Source organism: Anser cygnoides, chromosome Z (genome assembly GCF_040182565.1).
Source record: "Anser cygnoides isolate HZ-2024a breed goose chromosome Z, Taihu_goose_T2T_genome, whole genome shotgun sequence".
Taxonomy (NCBI): Eukaryota; Metazoa; Chordata; class Aves; order Anseriformes; family Anatidae; genus Anser; species Anser cygnoides.
The window spans coordinates 4435892-4452375 of NC_089912.1; the positions used below are offsets into that span (position 1 = coordinate 4435892).

At 37.8% G+C, this 16484-nt stretch overlaps 1 protein-coding gene across 15 annotated transcripts in view; it reads left to right on the forward strand.

Annotated features, from left to right (window-relative positions):
- Window positions 1–16484, forward strand: part of MEF2C (myocyte enhancer factor 2C) — a 141213-nt gene that overhangs the window by 8314 nt on the left and 116415 nt on the right. For 5 of the 15 annotated variants that reach the window (XM_066988798.1, XM_066988803.1, XM_066988800.1 and 2 more), the window contains one exon: window positions 1291–1389. The gene's annotated coding sequence lies outside the window, so the exon portion shown is untranslated. Of the gene's footprint in view, window positions 1–1290; window positions 1390–5019; window positions 5549–16484 lie in introns of those variants that run through there. The other 10 variants (XM_013199128.3, XM_013199132.3, XM_066988807.1 and 7 more) reach the window with 5 other exon arrangements.

Genomic DNA, 16484 nt, shown 5'->3' on the forward strand with positions numbered 1-16484 from the left:
AAGAAACAAAGCAAACACTACAGTAAAAAATTCACAGATAAAAATAATCTTTGGACAACTGTTTGTGAGGTAGTTAAAGGACAATATCAACTCGCAAGCTACAGCCTCAGAAACTGCCTTTTGTAACAATGAAACACTTCAGATTACTAGAACTGGATCAGTTTAACAAAACAAACAATCCCCCTTTTCATTGTTGACTTAGTGCATTTGGCAGCCTTTTCCCCTCTGCAATCAGTCTCTTCCCCGCTAAGGCCCTTGAAAATACCATCGAGGGGAAAATGCCATGAAAACAAATCCCGCTTTTCCTAAAAAGGTGGAATTTAAAAAAGAAAAAAAAAAAAACTTTCTGACAGCCTGGGAAGTCATAGATAATGATGCTGATGAGGCCACCTGCAAGCTCCCCACGGCGGCCAGCAGTTTTACTCCAGGGTAAAATAAGGGGTGCAAGGGCCAGGGAGCCTTCCAGGAGGAGAAATGCACACGTACACACTCGCAGTGAGAGAGACACACACAGACACACAGACACACACAGACACACACACACACACACACACACACACTGTACGGCGCCCTCCGGCGGGGCTGCGGGGACCCAGCACCGCCTCCTCGCTCTTTAGGAGGCTAAATAAACGCCCAACTTTAGGAGGGTACCGGCCAAACGCGCCCAAGGGACGGGGATGGGGTGGGATGGGGTGGGAGCGCAGCCACCGCTGCCCCGATGCGCGCCGTGGAGCTGAGTGTTTGCTGCGGGCTCAGGCGCCCCCCTCCCCACACGCAATCACACCCACGTTGTCCAAAAACGGGCGTTTCTGTTGAAAAGACACCGTTGGGGTGCCGGGTGTTGCGTTCCCGCAGGGGGAACGTTGTGGGTCAGCGGCACAGCACGCAGCTGTGGGTAACAGGGAAGGAATTAATAGCCTGGGCTTTAACATCTCGGCGTGTTTTCAATTGGCCTTTATTAAACAATGGGACAACTACTTCTTTTCAAAGTGTACATCGGCGCGTAAATTATTGTCTAAGTACCTGCTGGAGGATTAGTAGGGTCCAAGATCAATGCTTTCGTAATTTTATGGGTAGAGCAGCATCCCTGAGGTAGGATTCAGATGGAGTTTATGACAGCTGAAAACTTCAAGTCACTTACAAGTGATACTCCTTTTAGTCCTAAGTGCACATCGGTAAAGGCTCGTATTCTTTTTATAGAAATTGTTTCATAAATCTCTTTAAATATATTTAAGTACTATGGGTTTGCATTTTAATAATACACTACTTTTGTGCTTTTAAACATCCAAGGTGCCGAACACGAATTGTAAACTGTGAAGTAACTACTATGGAAAAGATTAAGTAAAGCATTGGAGGCGGATGATTTTGACAATAAAGAGGGTGTATGTGGTGAGTGTTTAATATTTATTGCATTTGATATTACAAAGCACTATTTATTGTTTTCAGATTTAATGTTAAAAGCAAAGCCTGGAGAGCAAGCTCTGCTGTATTATGTTCTTACAGGTACACCTGTGACAAAGGCTTTCTGTAATCATTGCTTGATGTATACAACACCATTTTAGTAATGGCATGCCATTTTATTTAAAGTTCATGTGTCAGCTGTGCCTACCTTGCAAATATTTTTTGCAATTAGATGATTTTGCAAAGAATCATGTACATTTCAGCTCTGTACCATGGTTTGCAAAGCATTTAAATTGTGCTCCTGGAATATGTATCCTTGAAATTATCCGAGTTTATATCTTTTGTTCATTATAAAAGAGTATGGATTGAGGGAATATTCTGAATGAACGAAGAACAAATACAGTACTGTTGAATAATCTTGTGGGGTAGATTAATCTATAGCCTCAATTTCTCTCAGGGTGGGTTGCTGTGGCAACCGCCCCAGCTCACTTTAAAATAATTTTGTAAAGCTCACTTCAAGCGCTGCACCCAGCGTGGGCCAAGTTTAAAAGCAGCCAGACATGGGAAGAAGTGTTATACTGCGTTGCTCTTACAAGATAGGGAGGTGGTGGAAGAGAGCGAGGCGTGGAGTGGAGTGGGGTTGAGCAGAACTTTAAACGGAAAATAGAAACCAAGCCACCCCAGGGTTAGGATGCAAAGGAGGTGGATCATTTCATAGTAACCTTACCTCTTTTCAGTTTAAACACCATTAAAAGATGTTAGCTGGCAATCTCATTTCTCCTAAGGGAAAGGTATGTTCAGCAGCCACAAAAGAACAAAAATGGACTTTGATAATCATCTTCAAAGGAGTATTTTCTAAGCCCACCTTGAGATAATCATACTTGTAAAGGAAAGAGATACTTGGGCTCGTTTCAGTCTTTGATAAGACTTTGGAGGTCTGATTTTATAATTATTGCATTTTGACTGATGTGTCGTTGTTTAAGACAGTGAATGCCTCAGGTGGTGGATTGAGGAAAAAAAAAAATTGTCAGCAGACCTACACACAACCTGTCAACAGCAGAAAGAGTGGATTTGAGTCTCCTGCCAGAAATCTGAAAAGGATGCATTTGTGGAGCATCAGTACAAGTATAGACACCAGAACAAAGGTTTTTCACCGTTTGAAATTACTCCAGATTTTAAAATTAAATACAGCAAAATAGAAAAAAAAATTCTAAATACTTCAAAAGATATTGAACAAATTTATGTCTTATCTAACCCTGATATGAGTGAGAAAGCACGATCCCTTTCCTGATATCTGTTTGTCCATCTAGCATCTGAGCCCTGTTTTAAAAATTGAGGTGTCCTTTACATGAATTTGATGAATTGTACTCATGACAAAAACTTGGCACGGCTTAAAGATATTCCCAATATGTGAAGGTCACAACTATTTAAAGATTAAGCCACCAGTGCCCACATGGAGGTGTAGTAAATGTGCTAAGCTGCTGTATATTTTATTTTCTGAAATACTTGCCTACTCTGATAATTGCTTTCAGGACATGATAGTACTCAAGTTCTGTCTTGCCACTTGAAGGGCTGTGTTATCAACTAGCCAGAAACCTGAAAACTTACATATCCTGCACAAAATAAAGCAGATGACAGTCATTTTCAATTAGAGCACAAAAGTGTGAAGTCTTAACACAGTTTTCTATTTTTGCCGCTAAGAAAATATGAATATTACTGGAAAGTTGGGTGCCATGCCGGGAGACCAAAATTGCCTGCAGAAGGGGCATAGCAAGGCGATGTAACCCGTGTAACTATTCCATATTCCTCTCCTGCTGTGCTTCATACCAGACCTGTGGCTGAGAAAGTTTAAATTCCCCAGTGTTACTTCGGCTCCACTGCTGACCCTGCCACACTTCTGTGCCTCTCACCTCCGTACGCAAGGCATTTGGCTGATGTCTGGCTGCCTGGTGGTTCAAGGAACATCGGCACTGCTCTTGTGGGGGTATTTTATGCCACGTAACTGTCTGCCAGTTAAGAGTTGTCCATTCTCCATGTCTAAATCTCCTCAGGAGATTTAGGGCACCGTGAGACCTGTAGTCAGTGGAGGTCCGGTCTCCAGGGATCTGAGCCGAGAACGATCGCAGGGTGTTTGTTAGAGCTTTGTTTTGCTCTGCCCGTGCTTTGCGCATCCGTGTTTTAAGAAGTACAGTAGAATTTAGAAGACATTTATTCACTGTCAAATATGGAGCTTCCAAAGTAGGTCAGTGGCCCAATGAGATGTTTATAGGGGAAAAGACTGCAAGACGAAGAACTTGTATTAAAACAAAGCAAACATATATTTATCACTGCTGTTTGAATTCAGTGTTTTGGTTTTATCATGCATGCTGTTCCTATTTCCAGTACCGTAATCTATCATAAAAATAATGGTCTGTGCCTTTATAAACTCCCCTGCTGCTCTCATAGGGTTGTAGAAGTTGGCTATCTACATGAAAATAAAAGCAAGTATCTGCAAAGTCCAGTTTTACTCGCAAAGTATTACACGCGCCTGATTTGGATTCAAGCTCACATACAGCACAGTCCTGGTTTTAAGACCAAATGCACCTATATTAAAAAAAAAAAAAACGTCCTGCCCTTTTATACGGCGTGCACGGCCGTGGATCAGTCTGAGCAGAGACCATCCCGAGAGCCGGCTGTGATTTGGGCCGGGGCACGGGGGGCGAGCGGGGTTTTAAGGCTGAGGGATGCTGCCCCAAACTTCGCCAACGCTTCAGCTCCGCGCCCGGGGGTCCGGTCCCCAGCGGCCGGGTGCGGAGCCCAAGGAGTTTTGTGTGGCTTTGCAGACAGAGGGCTCCGGAGAAGGAGCCCCGGCAGGCAAGGAGCAGGGGACGGGACACGAAGCGCAGCGGGTGCGCGAAGCGGCGTCCCCGGGGCACTGTAGGAGCCGGCTGGTGACAGCGGCGATGGATGAGGCTCTGCTGCCCCCCCGACAGCGCCGTCCCCTCCCGAAAAGCTCTCCGCCGGCCTCGCACCACCGTCCCTGCCCGCTCGCAGGGCTCGGACGTGCCTGGGGGGGTTGTTCCCAGCCCCTCGCCTGGCTCGCCGCAAACTCGGCGTGCGCAGCGTTTGCGCTGCCGCTGTCGGAGCGGCCCCGGGATGTGTTTCCCCCCCACCACCACCACCACCCCCCCCCCCGGTTCCTCGCAGAGATCTGCGCCCTCACGCTACTGTACCTCGCCAGAAGGGGGAAAATATGCACCGGCTCGCCGCGTTGTCGTGGCGCGGTATAATAAAGGATTGTCATTAGGTTTGCGTGTGGCATATGCCATTACCCCCACCGTAAAACTAAAATTAGCAAAATGTCAGGAATGGAAAGATTGATTCGCCCAAGATGCAATTATCATTTAAAAAGTGCTTGATTGAGGTGCTGATGTTCAGTGATTTATTCTGCATACCATATACATAATTAAAGTAGTGTAGTGGAGTAATTTATCAATCTAGTTTAGACTAGAGGGGCAAGGAAAGGAGCTGCTGCCGCTGCTCTATGTTTGTTTTATTAAAACGCTTTCGGGATCTGATCCCGCCCCCTTTTTGCAAGAGTGAAACTGATTATTTCTCCAGCTCGGGAGGAGAGAGTCATTCGTTTGGGATTGTGGGAGAGAGAGAGAAATAGAGACGCGGAGAAGGAAAAGAAAAGGGAGGAAGAGGGAGAGAAGCAGACAAGGACAGACACCTCGTCAGGCGTGTAGTTTGAATCCCTTCCTTGCCTCCCCCTTCCCCTCCGCGATGTTACAAAGGCTGTGAGCTGCTCGGCTTTTCCCATTCGCCTGCTGTCACTTCCTTCCTGGACGCTCTCGGGACGAGTCCGGTTACTTTTAATCCGACCAGCAGCTCAGCCACTTTCTCCTCCTCCACGCTGCACACACGCACACACGCGCGCACACGCACACGCGCGCACACACACACACACACACACACACACCAGACGTCTTCTGGCTGCTTATTGGATTGACTTTGAAGGTTGTGTGTGTGATTCAAGGAGGCTGCATGTTGAACCAGGTGGCGAATATTTAAGGCTGGAAGAAGTAAGGGGATTTTTGCTTTTTCCTATGAAAGGAAAATATCTCCAGGACTAGTCTGATCACCCAAACAGCTAAATGTTTGTCATGTAAGTACATGTAAAATTCAGCGTCGGAATAAAATAGAGTGGGCATAGGGCAGAAGCCCTACGTACGTTTGCTATTGCCTTTGAAGAACGTGTCAGTCAGTGCATGCGGACTGGGACTGAGGTTGCCTGCAGACTTTCTGAGAGTATGATTTTTGAGTCAATTGCTTACAAGTAACTTTTCAGACAAGTAACATTGTTAAATCACTAGCTATTCAAATTGCTGCAGACTTGTCTTTGTCCGTGTCATAACTTTGATGAAGTTAGTTTATGTTGTTTGTATGTTTGATACTGTGAAGTGTTTGAAGCTTGTTTTGTTTTAATAGTTCACCAAATGCTATGACCTTGCAGTGCTTGCACCCTGGTTTTTCAGACTAAGGAAACAATCCAGTTTGAGGGAAACGCTCTTGAACTTCATTGCATCATAGGCTCTTCAGTTCTTGAGTTTAGGTAATGGATGCTTGCAACTGTTTAACTTTATGCATCTTTCCTGTGAGTACTTAAGTTTGAGATGGAGAGACCCCTTGCATCCATGTGGGAACTTAAGTCATAGGCAACGAACCTCTTTGGGAATAGTATGTTTTAGTCTTTACATAGTACTTTCAGTAATCCTTATATTTTTGAATACAAGGGGGTCACAAAACTAGCTATGTTAGTTGATGTACAGTTACTTATAGGCTAAGATAAAGTTTAATGTAAATGAGAGACTTGTAAGACTATTGGTGCGTTATGTAACTGTAATACTTAGCATTTTCCATGAAACTTAGCGTGACCTTCTATCAGCCTGAAAAGCAAAACAAGTATAAACTAATCATTACTTTTCTCAAGGAAAAAAAAAAAATCCAAACAAAACTTAATGAATTATTGTGGGAACCTAAGCACTGTCTGTTATAGAAGAGTTAGAAGAGTTCTATTTTCTTTGTTTGTAATAATTATTATTAGCAAATACCTGTATCCTAAAATCAAATAGTGTTATACACAACTTAAGAAAAAAGATTTAAGAGAATTAGCATAGAAAGACACTTTGCCTATGTTTTACTGGTGATCAGAAAAGAATTGTCTTGACACAGAATGCATTTTCCTAGCACATATGCGACGATCAGCTTAATGGCAAATGTCCTAGTTTCATATCTTTACTTTAAAAGAACTACAAGACAGATGATAAACCAAATATTTTAGATGCAAATGTAACTAGTTTTCTTTTTTACTGGCACTTTCCAGGGTATTGTGGTTGAAAACTGGTGTTAATATGGAGTATAATAACTCTGATCCCTAGAGGCTTGGCAGGGCATGGAAATAAAACCACCTGTGAACCAGTTTTAACCTCTGTATTACACACTGATTTCCAGTTCAAACACTAAGGCAATTGGCCACTTTGGGATTTGTTATTTCGTAAATTATTTTTGTTGCATGATTTTAGGACCCTAACCCCAAGTCAGAAAAAAATAATCACAAGAGTTTCTGCCCTTACCAATTTTATTAAAACCCCTATTATATTATTCTTTCTATATTAATGAATACATAGTTCATACTGGGTCTAATACTGAAGTCTCTGCTAACTCTTAAGTCCCTTTGGAAGTAATGGAAAATTTCTTTGGGGACAAATTTGAGTGAATGGCACTTAATTTGGGGTTTCCATGTTCCTCGTAGTACACATCCTTTTAGTTTAAAAACTTGTTTTTATATATATTTACTGATATGCCTTACATAGCTAGTATCAGAAGGTAATTTGGGGACCTGACTATGAAAACCTTTCCTGAAAAAAGTAGTTACACAGCTTGTCCCACTGATAATGCTGAGACAACTCGTGTGAAAATGAAGAAGTCACATAAAAAATAATTTGCAGGGTCAGGTCCCTAAAATACTTAAAACTCTTGCCTGTCCCATAGTTATCTTTGGAAAAAAGTGAAAAGAATGCCACTTTTGATGTCCTGTATCCGGGAATCAGATATGTTTGTATCTTCTTAAGTTTACTTGACCAAGAAAAAAAGAAACATAGTCTTAAGAGCCTTATAGAAACTGGTATTAAATGATGTGTGTGAGATTAAATATTTTAGAATTATGTTTCTTGGCTTCTAATATTGGAGAGTCAAAAGAAAATTCACATGAATGCTTTCCTACTGTGAATTTTCTTTAATGACAGGGTCAGAAAAATGTTCTTGAAATTTTATGTTTTTTGAATATCTATCTTTATTTGTATGCCTGCAACATGTATATTTAAAAAAACAGATACAGATACTTATCTTAAACAGCTGTGCTTTCTGAGACATCTAAAGCATTGCAGACAAAGAAAATGAAGCTTTCTTAAGCTTTTTCCAAAAGTTTACCTCTGAAAGATTTTGATAACTCATTACACAGCAGTTATGAATTGAATACTTCTGCCATCTTCATTTATTTTAATTTTACTTTTCTCTATCGCGGGTTAATTTCTTGTTCAGCAAAATAGTTCAGTTCATCTTCAGAGACAGCTAAGTAGTATTTCTACATCTCATTGAGCTAGCAGTCATGAGCAAGTATTAGGTGTTTGAAAGAACAAGCTTTTTTTTTTTTTTTTTGATATGTATACTCCATTTTTACCTGTTGGACATCATTATTCTAAATTACACACATTATCCAAAAATCATATATAATGTGATGGTGTTCTTTTGAAAACACAGATTATAAAGATGAGCATATATAGATGTTGTATAATTTCAAGTTTATACTCTCTCCTTCAGCATTTTGAAGAATAACCAAAGCAGCTATATTTGTGATGTATTTTGAGCTTTTAAAATCTTGCTATTTGATTTCAACAGGGAAGTTTTTCTATGCCCATACTTAGGCTCTGTAGCAACTTAGACATAATATGCAAAAAATTATCTGTGTAATTGCAAACAGCTAGAAGACTTTAGCCTTAAGAGTAAGGATAGTATGCTGGTATTTGAAGAGTCTTAAAATACAGTTTTGCGTCTTATTTCAGATGCAAAATGGGCTTAGAAGAACAATTCACGTTTCTTGCACTGGTTGTGCAAAACAAAAACTGTAAAAAACAAATCCTGATTTTCTGTTTTCCTTAAGTATAGGAATTGTTTTGGTCTTGTGTCCAGCTTTAAGGTAATTTTCTCAGAACTGGTGCTCAATGTTACATGTGGACAGGTGATTAAAAGCTAGTGTCTTTAGTCCTCCACCTTAATCTCACCCTCTCATTGACTGCAGTGCAGTAGAGCTTGTCTATTCACCGGGATCTGTCATCTTTAGGAAATCAGACCAGCTTATAGAGGCGATTCACAAAACCAACAGTGACAACAAAGTCTTATGTGCCTTACAAAAGAAGGATTAGGCAGTTCACATGTCATTTTGATTGGGCAGAGATAAAGGCTGATTGCTGCAGCATGGCAAGACACACTTCAATTTCAATTGATTATTCTATAAGACAACTATAACTCTCTTGCTTAGTCATTGTTAATGCAATTTGAAGGAAGGAAAATTCAGTTTTGACCTTACTGGTTTTGTATTACTTGATCCTAAAAGGTCACTTGTGGCATTGTTACACAAAATTTTAAAAGCGCTGTTTATTCACTGCTCTGAGGAAATATAATGTAGGAGATGATTGTCCTGGGATTTTTAAAATCATTTTTGCCTAGATGATACCTTGAAGTAGCAATTAAAAGTTCTTAAAGTGCCTGGGACTACACTAAATTCGCAGCATTTACCCTATTAAGAGCTTACGTGCAGAGGAGAGTACGTACAAGATGTCAGTTCTTTGCAGATTTACCAAAAAGTATAATATTGAGGAACGTACAAGTAAGTCATCTTACTTAGTGTTTATTCTGTTATTTTTTAAATATTGAATATGAAGTAAAACTATACTTTGTGTTGCACATGTGAACACAGTAGATTGGTTTGAAAACAGTTAAGAAATAAAATGTTGTCCCTGTATTATTAACTATGTCTGTGATATGTCTGTGAGAACGGAGAGTTTTGGCTATTTGCATAATTTAATTATAATGTACAGCCTTTAGCATTTGGGCATATGAAACTTGCAAGCTGATTATTTCTATGTTAATTTCTTACCATTTAAAAAAAAAAAAACAAAAAACTCTTTTTTTACCCAACTGATGCCTCCTAGTGTTTCACATAATAAAACACTAATGAGTCAACCATAAATGTAAACATTTTTTCATTGCCTTCATCTTATGCGATACATAAAATTAATATTTATGCATTTAATTTTGTATGTGTTATTATAATCAGACAGGAAACTCCTGTAAATTGAGATGTTTCATCTTAATGGACGCTGAAAGCACATTTTTATTTTCCTTGATTCTTGCTTTGTCTAGCTGTAGATTATATCATACGTGAGAGTACATTTTCCTTTTCTCCTTTTGTTTCCCATATGCATTACAGTAACTTCTCAACAACCATATTATGAGGCTCAAATGGAAATTTAAAAAGTTTTCGTAGGGTAATGTTTCCAAAAGTAAGCCCCTGGTAATAGGCAATAACTGCAGTTATAGAAATGTTTGAAATATCCTGAAGTACCTCACAGCCAAATAAAGTGGAAAAGAAAAAAGACCAGTCTGAGACATGTTTGCTTAATACAGTCCTTAAAGAATTGTTAAGTTGTCACATTTTGTAATTGTTCCTGGTTATTTCAATGTTGTATTAGAAAGAAAACTGTATTAGGCCAGTTTCCCAATCTGCAAAGCGCTCACTTTATAGTTTTGTTTGTAGATGCGGATGACCAGTACCTTTGAAAAGGAGTTCGTGTGTGTAAAATATTGAAACAGAGCTTGGAGTGGTAAAGACTGAAATACAGTGTCATTTTCTTACAAGTTTATTCTGGCCATATAACTTATGAGTACCTGAAAAAAACATTCAATTATATTAGATTTATATCATACAACAGTATCATATTTTATTTCTTCGACAGGAGGGTGTAATTTTCAAAAAGTTATCCAGCATCAGTGTGACAAAATAAAACTTATGGGGCCCAGCTGTATATTTGAACTGTCAGGTACGGTCTTACAATGATAAAGCAGCAGCTAAAGCTGAGAACACTTCGGCACATTTTAATGTCATGCAGTTTTATGTAAAGTATGAGATCAGTTTAATGATGACATTCAAAATATAGCCTGTTATTCTAAGAATTTCAAGAAAAGCTGTGAATTTGCTAGATACTCGTTCTACTCAGCAAGTTTCAAAGAGAAGGAAAGTGATTTTGCCATCAAAAAACGTAAGTTTACGAGTTAATACAGGTAATGAAAATTTGTGTCTTCTTCTCGATGAACATGTGGTAGAGGTAGGTGCCTGCGGCACCTAACTTCAGTGAATAACTAATTATTATAACTATAAATAACTAGCAATTCACTAACTAGTGAGTACGGCAAGTTAAATTTAGACATGCAGAATCAGTATTATTTTTAAAATATATAAAAAAATGTAGTTTTTAGGGTTATGTTCTGCCATCAACCATGTTTGTATTACTTTGTTTCCACAGAAGTTTTAAATTGCAAAGAGGCAATTTTGGGATCTGCCAGTAAACACTGAATAGTGTCCTAGCCTTTAAAGTTCCATGTATCTTGAAAATATTTCAAAGTATGAAAAAGGCATCTATTATTCAGCAAGGAAAGTTAAAATGCAAAAGTGATAGAATTTTGTCATTTTCTCATATAGTTACATTGCTTCTTCACTTGCAAAGAGAAAGTAAATTTGAAAGAGAAGTAGAAGGAAGCATTGAGAAGAATGTTTAAGAAGTGTAGGACTGTTACTCATTACTCTGAAATACAGCTAAACAGGACTCCACTAAGGTGGGTTTTGTTAGTTGTTTTTTTTTCTTTTTTTTTCTTATTTGTTTTATTGGATTTAGGTTTTGTTTTGTGGGATTTTTATTTGTTAGCTTAACAGCTAAATATGTTTAGATTACGGAAATACATCCTAGGAAATTCTAGAAATACATTATCTGACTTATTTAGAAACTGGTCTGGATAAAATATTTGAGAACTGTTTATTTTTATATTGCATGGAATAAACTTTCTCAAAAGCCAGGTCTCTAGCCTAGGCCGCTCCTTTTGCAATTTGCTAAACAGGTGACTTAGCAGTCACCTGTTTCAGCAGGGTAGAAGTACTTACCTCTGCCATCTGCCACCTTTCCTGACAGTGGAGGGCTTCAAGAATTTGAGCAGAGAAATCTTCAGAGATCCTGGCCAATGCAGCAGGTCCTGGAAAGTCAGTGTCTACTGCCTTAATTTAAGGTAACCATAAGGCAACCCACGGATTAGGGATGGAATTGAACAGATGGCATAAAGCTCTTCTGCCTCCTTTTCCCAGGTTACAAAGCACTACTGGCATGGGACTTGGATTCCAACCTAACAGGTCTTCCCTGGTTCTTCTTCTTTTTTTTTTTTCTCAACTGTATAATTGTTTCAGTAAAGATTATCGTGAAAATTATTGTTAATCATGTGCCATTGCAGGAATTCACCTTTGCGATTGCTGTCTTTCCTCTCTTATCCTATAATTACAAAATATACACTTAAATAAACCGAATTAGAAATAACTTTATTTATGGTTGCTTTTATAGTCACTGGGACCATGCCATTTGTCAAGCCCATGCTCAGCTAAATTTTACTATTTACTTTTAAGTAGTCAATCAATAGCTGTTAGCAAAATCTGTACAAAGGACAAGGGAGGATTGTGAAACTGCTTATAAAACACATCCGCGAAAGTAAATATAATGTAGAATGTTGTCCACGTGAAACATTACTTTTAGTGATATAAGTAACAAGTAACAGTATGTGCTATTTATTTGATTTCTAATAAAATCTTCCTCTTACTGACAAATACATTGTGATATGACATCATATTCAAAATACTGGTGCATTATTTTAATTAAATAAATTAGTTACTGAAGGATCATCACAGAAATTAAAATGTTCTGGAATGTGTCCACCAGCACAAAATGCTGGAGGAGGTCACTTGTCGTTTAAAAACTCCATATGGAGTTCTCAATAGAGATTATTTTAAATCATTTTGTTGGAGTTGGGTCCCTGAAGATGCTGGAGGAGGGGAGCTGTAGAGAAACAACAGGACACTGAGGTTCTGTGGTCCTCTTGTAGAGTTGGCCCTTCCATCCCTTTCATCCAGGCATTTTATCTTTTGATATGTGCTGCCAGGAACTCCCCTCTGGTTGCAGTTACTCTCGGGAATGCCTGGGCACTCAGTAGAAAAAGTTAGTACAGTTGGAGTATATTCTGTAAAACCAGCAGGAGACAGAATGTTCTGTTCGCTTTTGCTCAGGCCTGCTTTATCTCCGTCCATCTGTGTCCTGAATGTAACTTCTGTCTGTACTGAATAGGAGAAGTAGGAGAAACAACATAAAGGAAGGCTTTTAGGAAGATGAGGAAGGATGTGGCAATGGACTATTTGGAAAGATGTGGAGAAGAGTGGACAATCCACAGTAGTTGTACTTAAAACCTTAATCTTGGAGACTTCAAACAAATTTCCTACTGAAGTATGTAGAATTTGTCTTGCTCTGAGTAATACTTAATTGCTGCAGACACTGGACAACAGTCTTAACAAAATAGTACTTCTTTAAATGTGTTTTATACATAAAAGACACTGATTTTGAATCAGTATTTGATGAGAACCTTTCTACCCTTCAAATACCAAAGCAGAGTTCTGTTTTTTCTTTTATCTTCTCTGTGTGTATAGGGTGCAGATAAGGAATTGATACAGCACCAGAACAAGAAAAAGCCAACTTATTACTCACTGCAATGTATGAAATAAGTTTGAAACTGCACACTTACCCAGACTTCTACATGACATATTTTTTTATATCAGGATACTGAGCCAGGGAATGCATCCTTTCAGTGGCATACAGAATGCACAACTTTATCCAAAGCATACATACATAAATTTTAGAGATCAGAAATATGACCATAAATGTTAGTAAGAGCCTATGGACTGGCAGGCGCATTTAAAACTAAATAGAATGAAGAATTTCATTAAAGTTCTTCAGAGCAGACACTAAAAAATATAGCCCAAGCTTGTTGGAGTACTAGTACTTTTATTTACATGTGATGTGTTGGCAGCAATTGGAAATAATTTTCAATTGCATTTTAAAATGTGTATTAATTGGAAAATAATATTCCAGCTTTTTCTTAAAAGGAAACATGATGAAATGATTGGCAAGCTACCTAATTAAAGCAAAACTGCCTGTGATTACACGTACAGAAATTGAGACTGCCTACCTATATCCTTGGGTAGGTAGAAAGCTGCGTATCTTTGCTGGAGAAACAATAGATTTATTCCAGCTATGGATCTAGCGCTTCTGTTTTATTGTTAATGCTGCAATAAAAAAATAAAATAAAATAAAATAATAATAAAAAAAAGGTTATGCGTAGGACAGAAACAGTATTCTTCTTCATTTTCTTTTGGTATAGGAGTTGAAATCTGCACTGATATTTTCAAGTTTTTTCCAAAACTTGATATTGATAATTCAAAATGAGGATCTATCTTCAGTACAAGTTCCTGTACTTAAATCCCCATCCAGAACATTGCATTTAGTTCAGTTATGCTTCAAGTAGATATTTGTTGTAAGCTCCGTATTATATATTTTGGTGACCAGCAGAATAGTCAGCTCGATTGTGTCCTTACTGAGGATCTCTGGAATTTCATATTTAAAAATAAAAATAAAAATAAAAATAAAAATAAAAATAAAAATAAAAATAAAAATAATAAAAATAAAAATAAAAATAAAAATAAAAATAAAAATAAAAATAAAAATAAAAATAAAAATAAAAATAAAAATAAAAATAAAAATAAAAGGAGTCAGGGATAAGACATGGTGGTTAAAAGCAATAATGCAAATTCTTATGACAGATACAAAGAAAGAAATAGAAAAAATGGCATTTTTGCAAGGTGTTTTAAAGCTTTTAGGAATTTTTTTCCTTCTTTTAATCCTGTGGAAAAATACTTCAGTCATCACACCAGGATGTCTCAATGGAAGTAGACTGCTCTTATTTAATTTTTTTATTTTTATTTTTTTAATCCGAATAACAATGTGAAGCAATATCTGATGCAGCAAAGGGTCATGACACAAAAGAAAGATATTCTGGTCTGTTTTGAAGAGTAGTACTTGTCATGAGTTTGGACAAGTGGTGATTTTCTGGCGCTGCCTTCTGTTACAAGTCACGAAATGTTGTCTGTAAAGCAGTAGCACTATGTTCTACCACATTTTTCTATATGAGATTAAAGAGAAACCTGTCGTGAGACCATCACATTTCTTGACTACACCAAACAGGACATGGAATAGCACTTCTCCAGATTTCTGATAAAAACTGATTTTGAGGATGGTCAGGAAGAAAGTATTTGTTCTTTCCTTTCACTCTACTGTTTTCCAGATGTGATCGGAAGGAGGAAGCTGTTCCACTAATGGATCAGAAGATTGCTCTGTAATTTAAACATCATCCTAAAAATAGAGCTTCCATATTTGTTAGATATAAGTTCAAAATACAAGGTAGCTATTTCAAAAAGGCCTCTTGAAAAACACAAGAAAATCCATGTGTATAGTTTTGCGAGATTCCCCTACAGATACTTGCAAAAGAAAAGAATGAGCAACATTCTCTTTTCATATATTGGTTTAAATGGTAATCTTAAAAGCAGAATGGTTAAATAAATACCCGTTATCATGCCCGCATACAGAACACTTTTTGAATGCATGGTGATGTAAACTAGATTTCTCAAATTAAAATAGAGGTTTTCTATTAACAAAGCAACCACAGTAAATTCAGTTCTGTAGTGTGCTCCAAATTTTAAACAGTATTCTTGAATATAATAATTTGCAGTGGCACATGAAACCCCTTGGTGATGATTTTCAAAAAGATCGGGAAGTGGAATCCTTCAGTATGAATTACACAACAGAATAATTAAAGTTTTTTTTAAAAATATATATAATGTATATCTAGAACATATAATTCACTAATTATTGTCTCTAAAAAATATATGCACTTTATCTGAGGCAACAGAAGCAAGAAATAAAAGTCTGCAAATAATGAGCAGAACCTGCTCAACAGTCTGAAGTATGCAATGTAAGAAGGGGACTCAAAAACTTAGAGGTTTTAGAACCTAACCTTTTTTACATTTAGAATGCAATTCAAAATGCAGCTGCAAACTTACTTTGTGAAAGTCTGATATGCAGTGTCTCAGGCAAACAGATGAAAATTGGAAACTTCACTGAGATGCTGTAGAAGCTAAAATCTATTCAGGATGCCAGAGTGTATATGCATAGATTAGAAGAGACTTAGAACAGCATGAAAAAAAGGGAATGTAAGTTTTAGTTTGCAGTGTATCCCATTTTCTGCTGGAGTCCACATCCCCAGATTGTCTATAAATTCTATATAAACGCTGGTTTAACTTTTACTGCACAAACTCAGGATCTGAGAAACCTGATTTGAATTACTTCATGCCCTTAATTTGGAGCAGTTCACAGAAAATACAACTCCTTTCTGGAATGGTCCTTAATCAGTTGGCTATAGAGAATTCTGCAAGAAAGCTACTCTCAGTTTCCCTATCTTAAGTCCATGCCATTTTTGTATAGATAATTAAATATTCATCGAATGAAGGGCTGTAATTGAGTCGTATTTCACTGTAATGCCATAGTTCCTTAGCTGTTGAGTTGTTCTCTTGCACTTTTATCTCTCTTACTCAAAAAATAAGTCTTTCTATGTTTCTAGCCTGTAATATAGCTTAAAACTAGTTTAAAGAGCTAATTCCCATGCAATGTTTTCCATTGCATTATCTGAGAAGTTTGATTTTACTTTATAAAGTACAATAGAAGAGGAAGAAAGTGTCCTGTTTTATCTTTACATTTACAAATGTATTCGTCTAAATATGTGAAACTGCTTCTTTTATAAACACTTCTGTGTCAGTCTTACATACCTTTTAGTGGTCTTATTCTTTC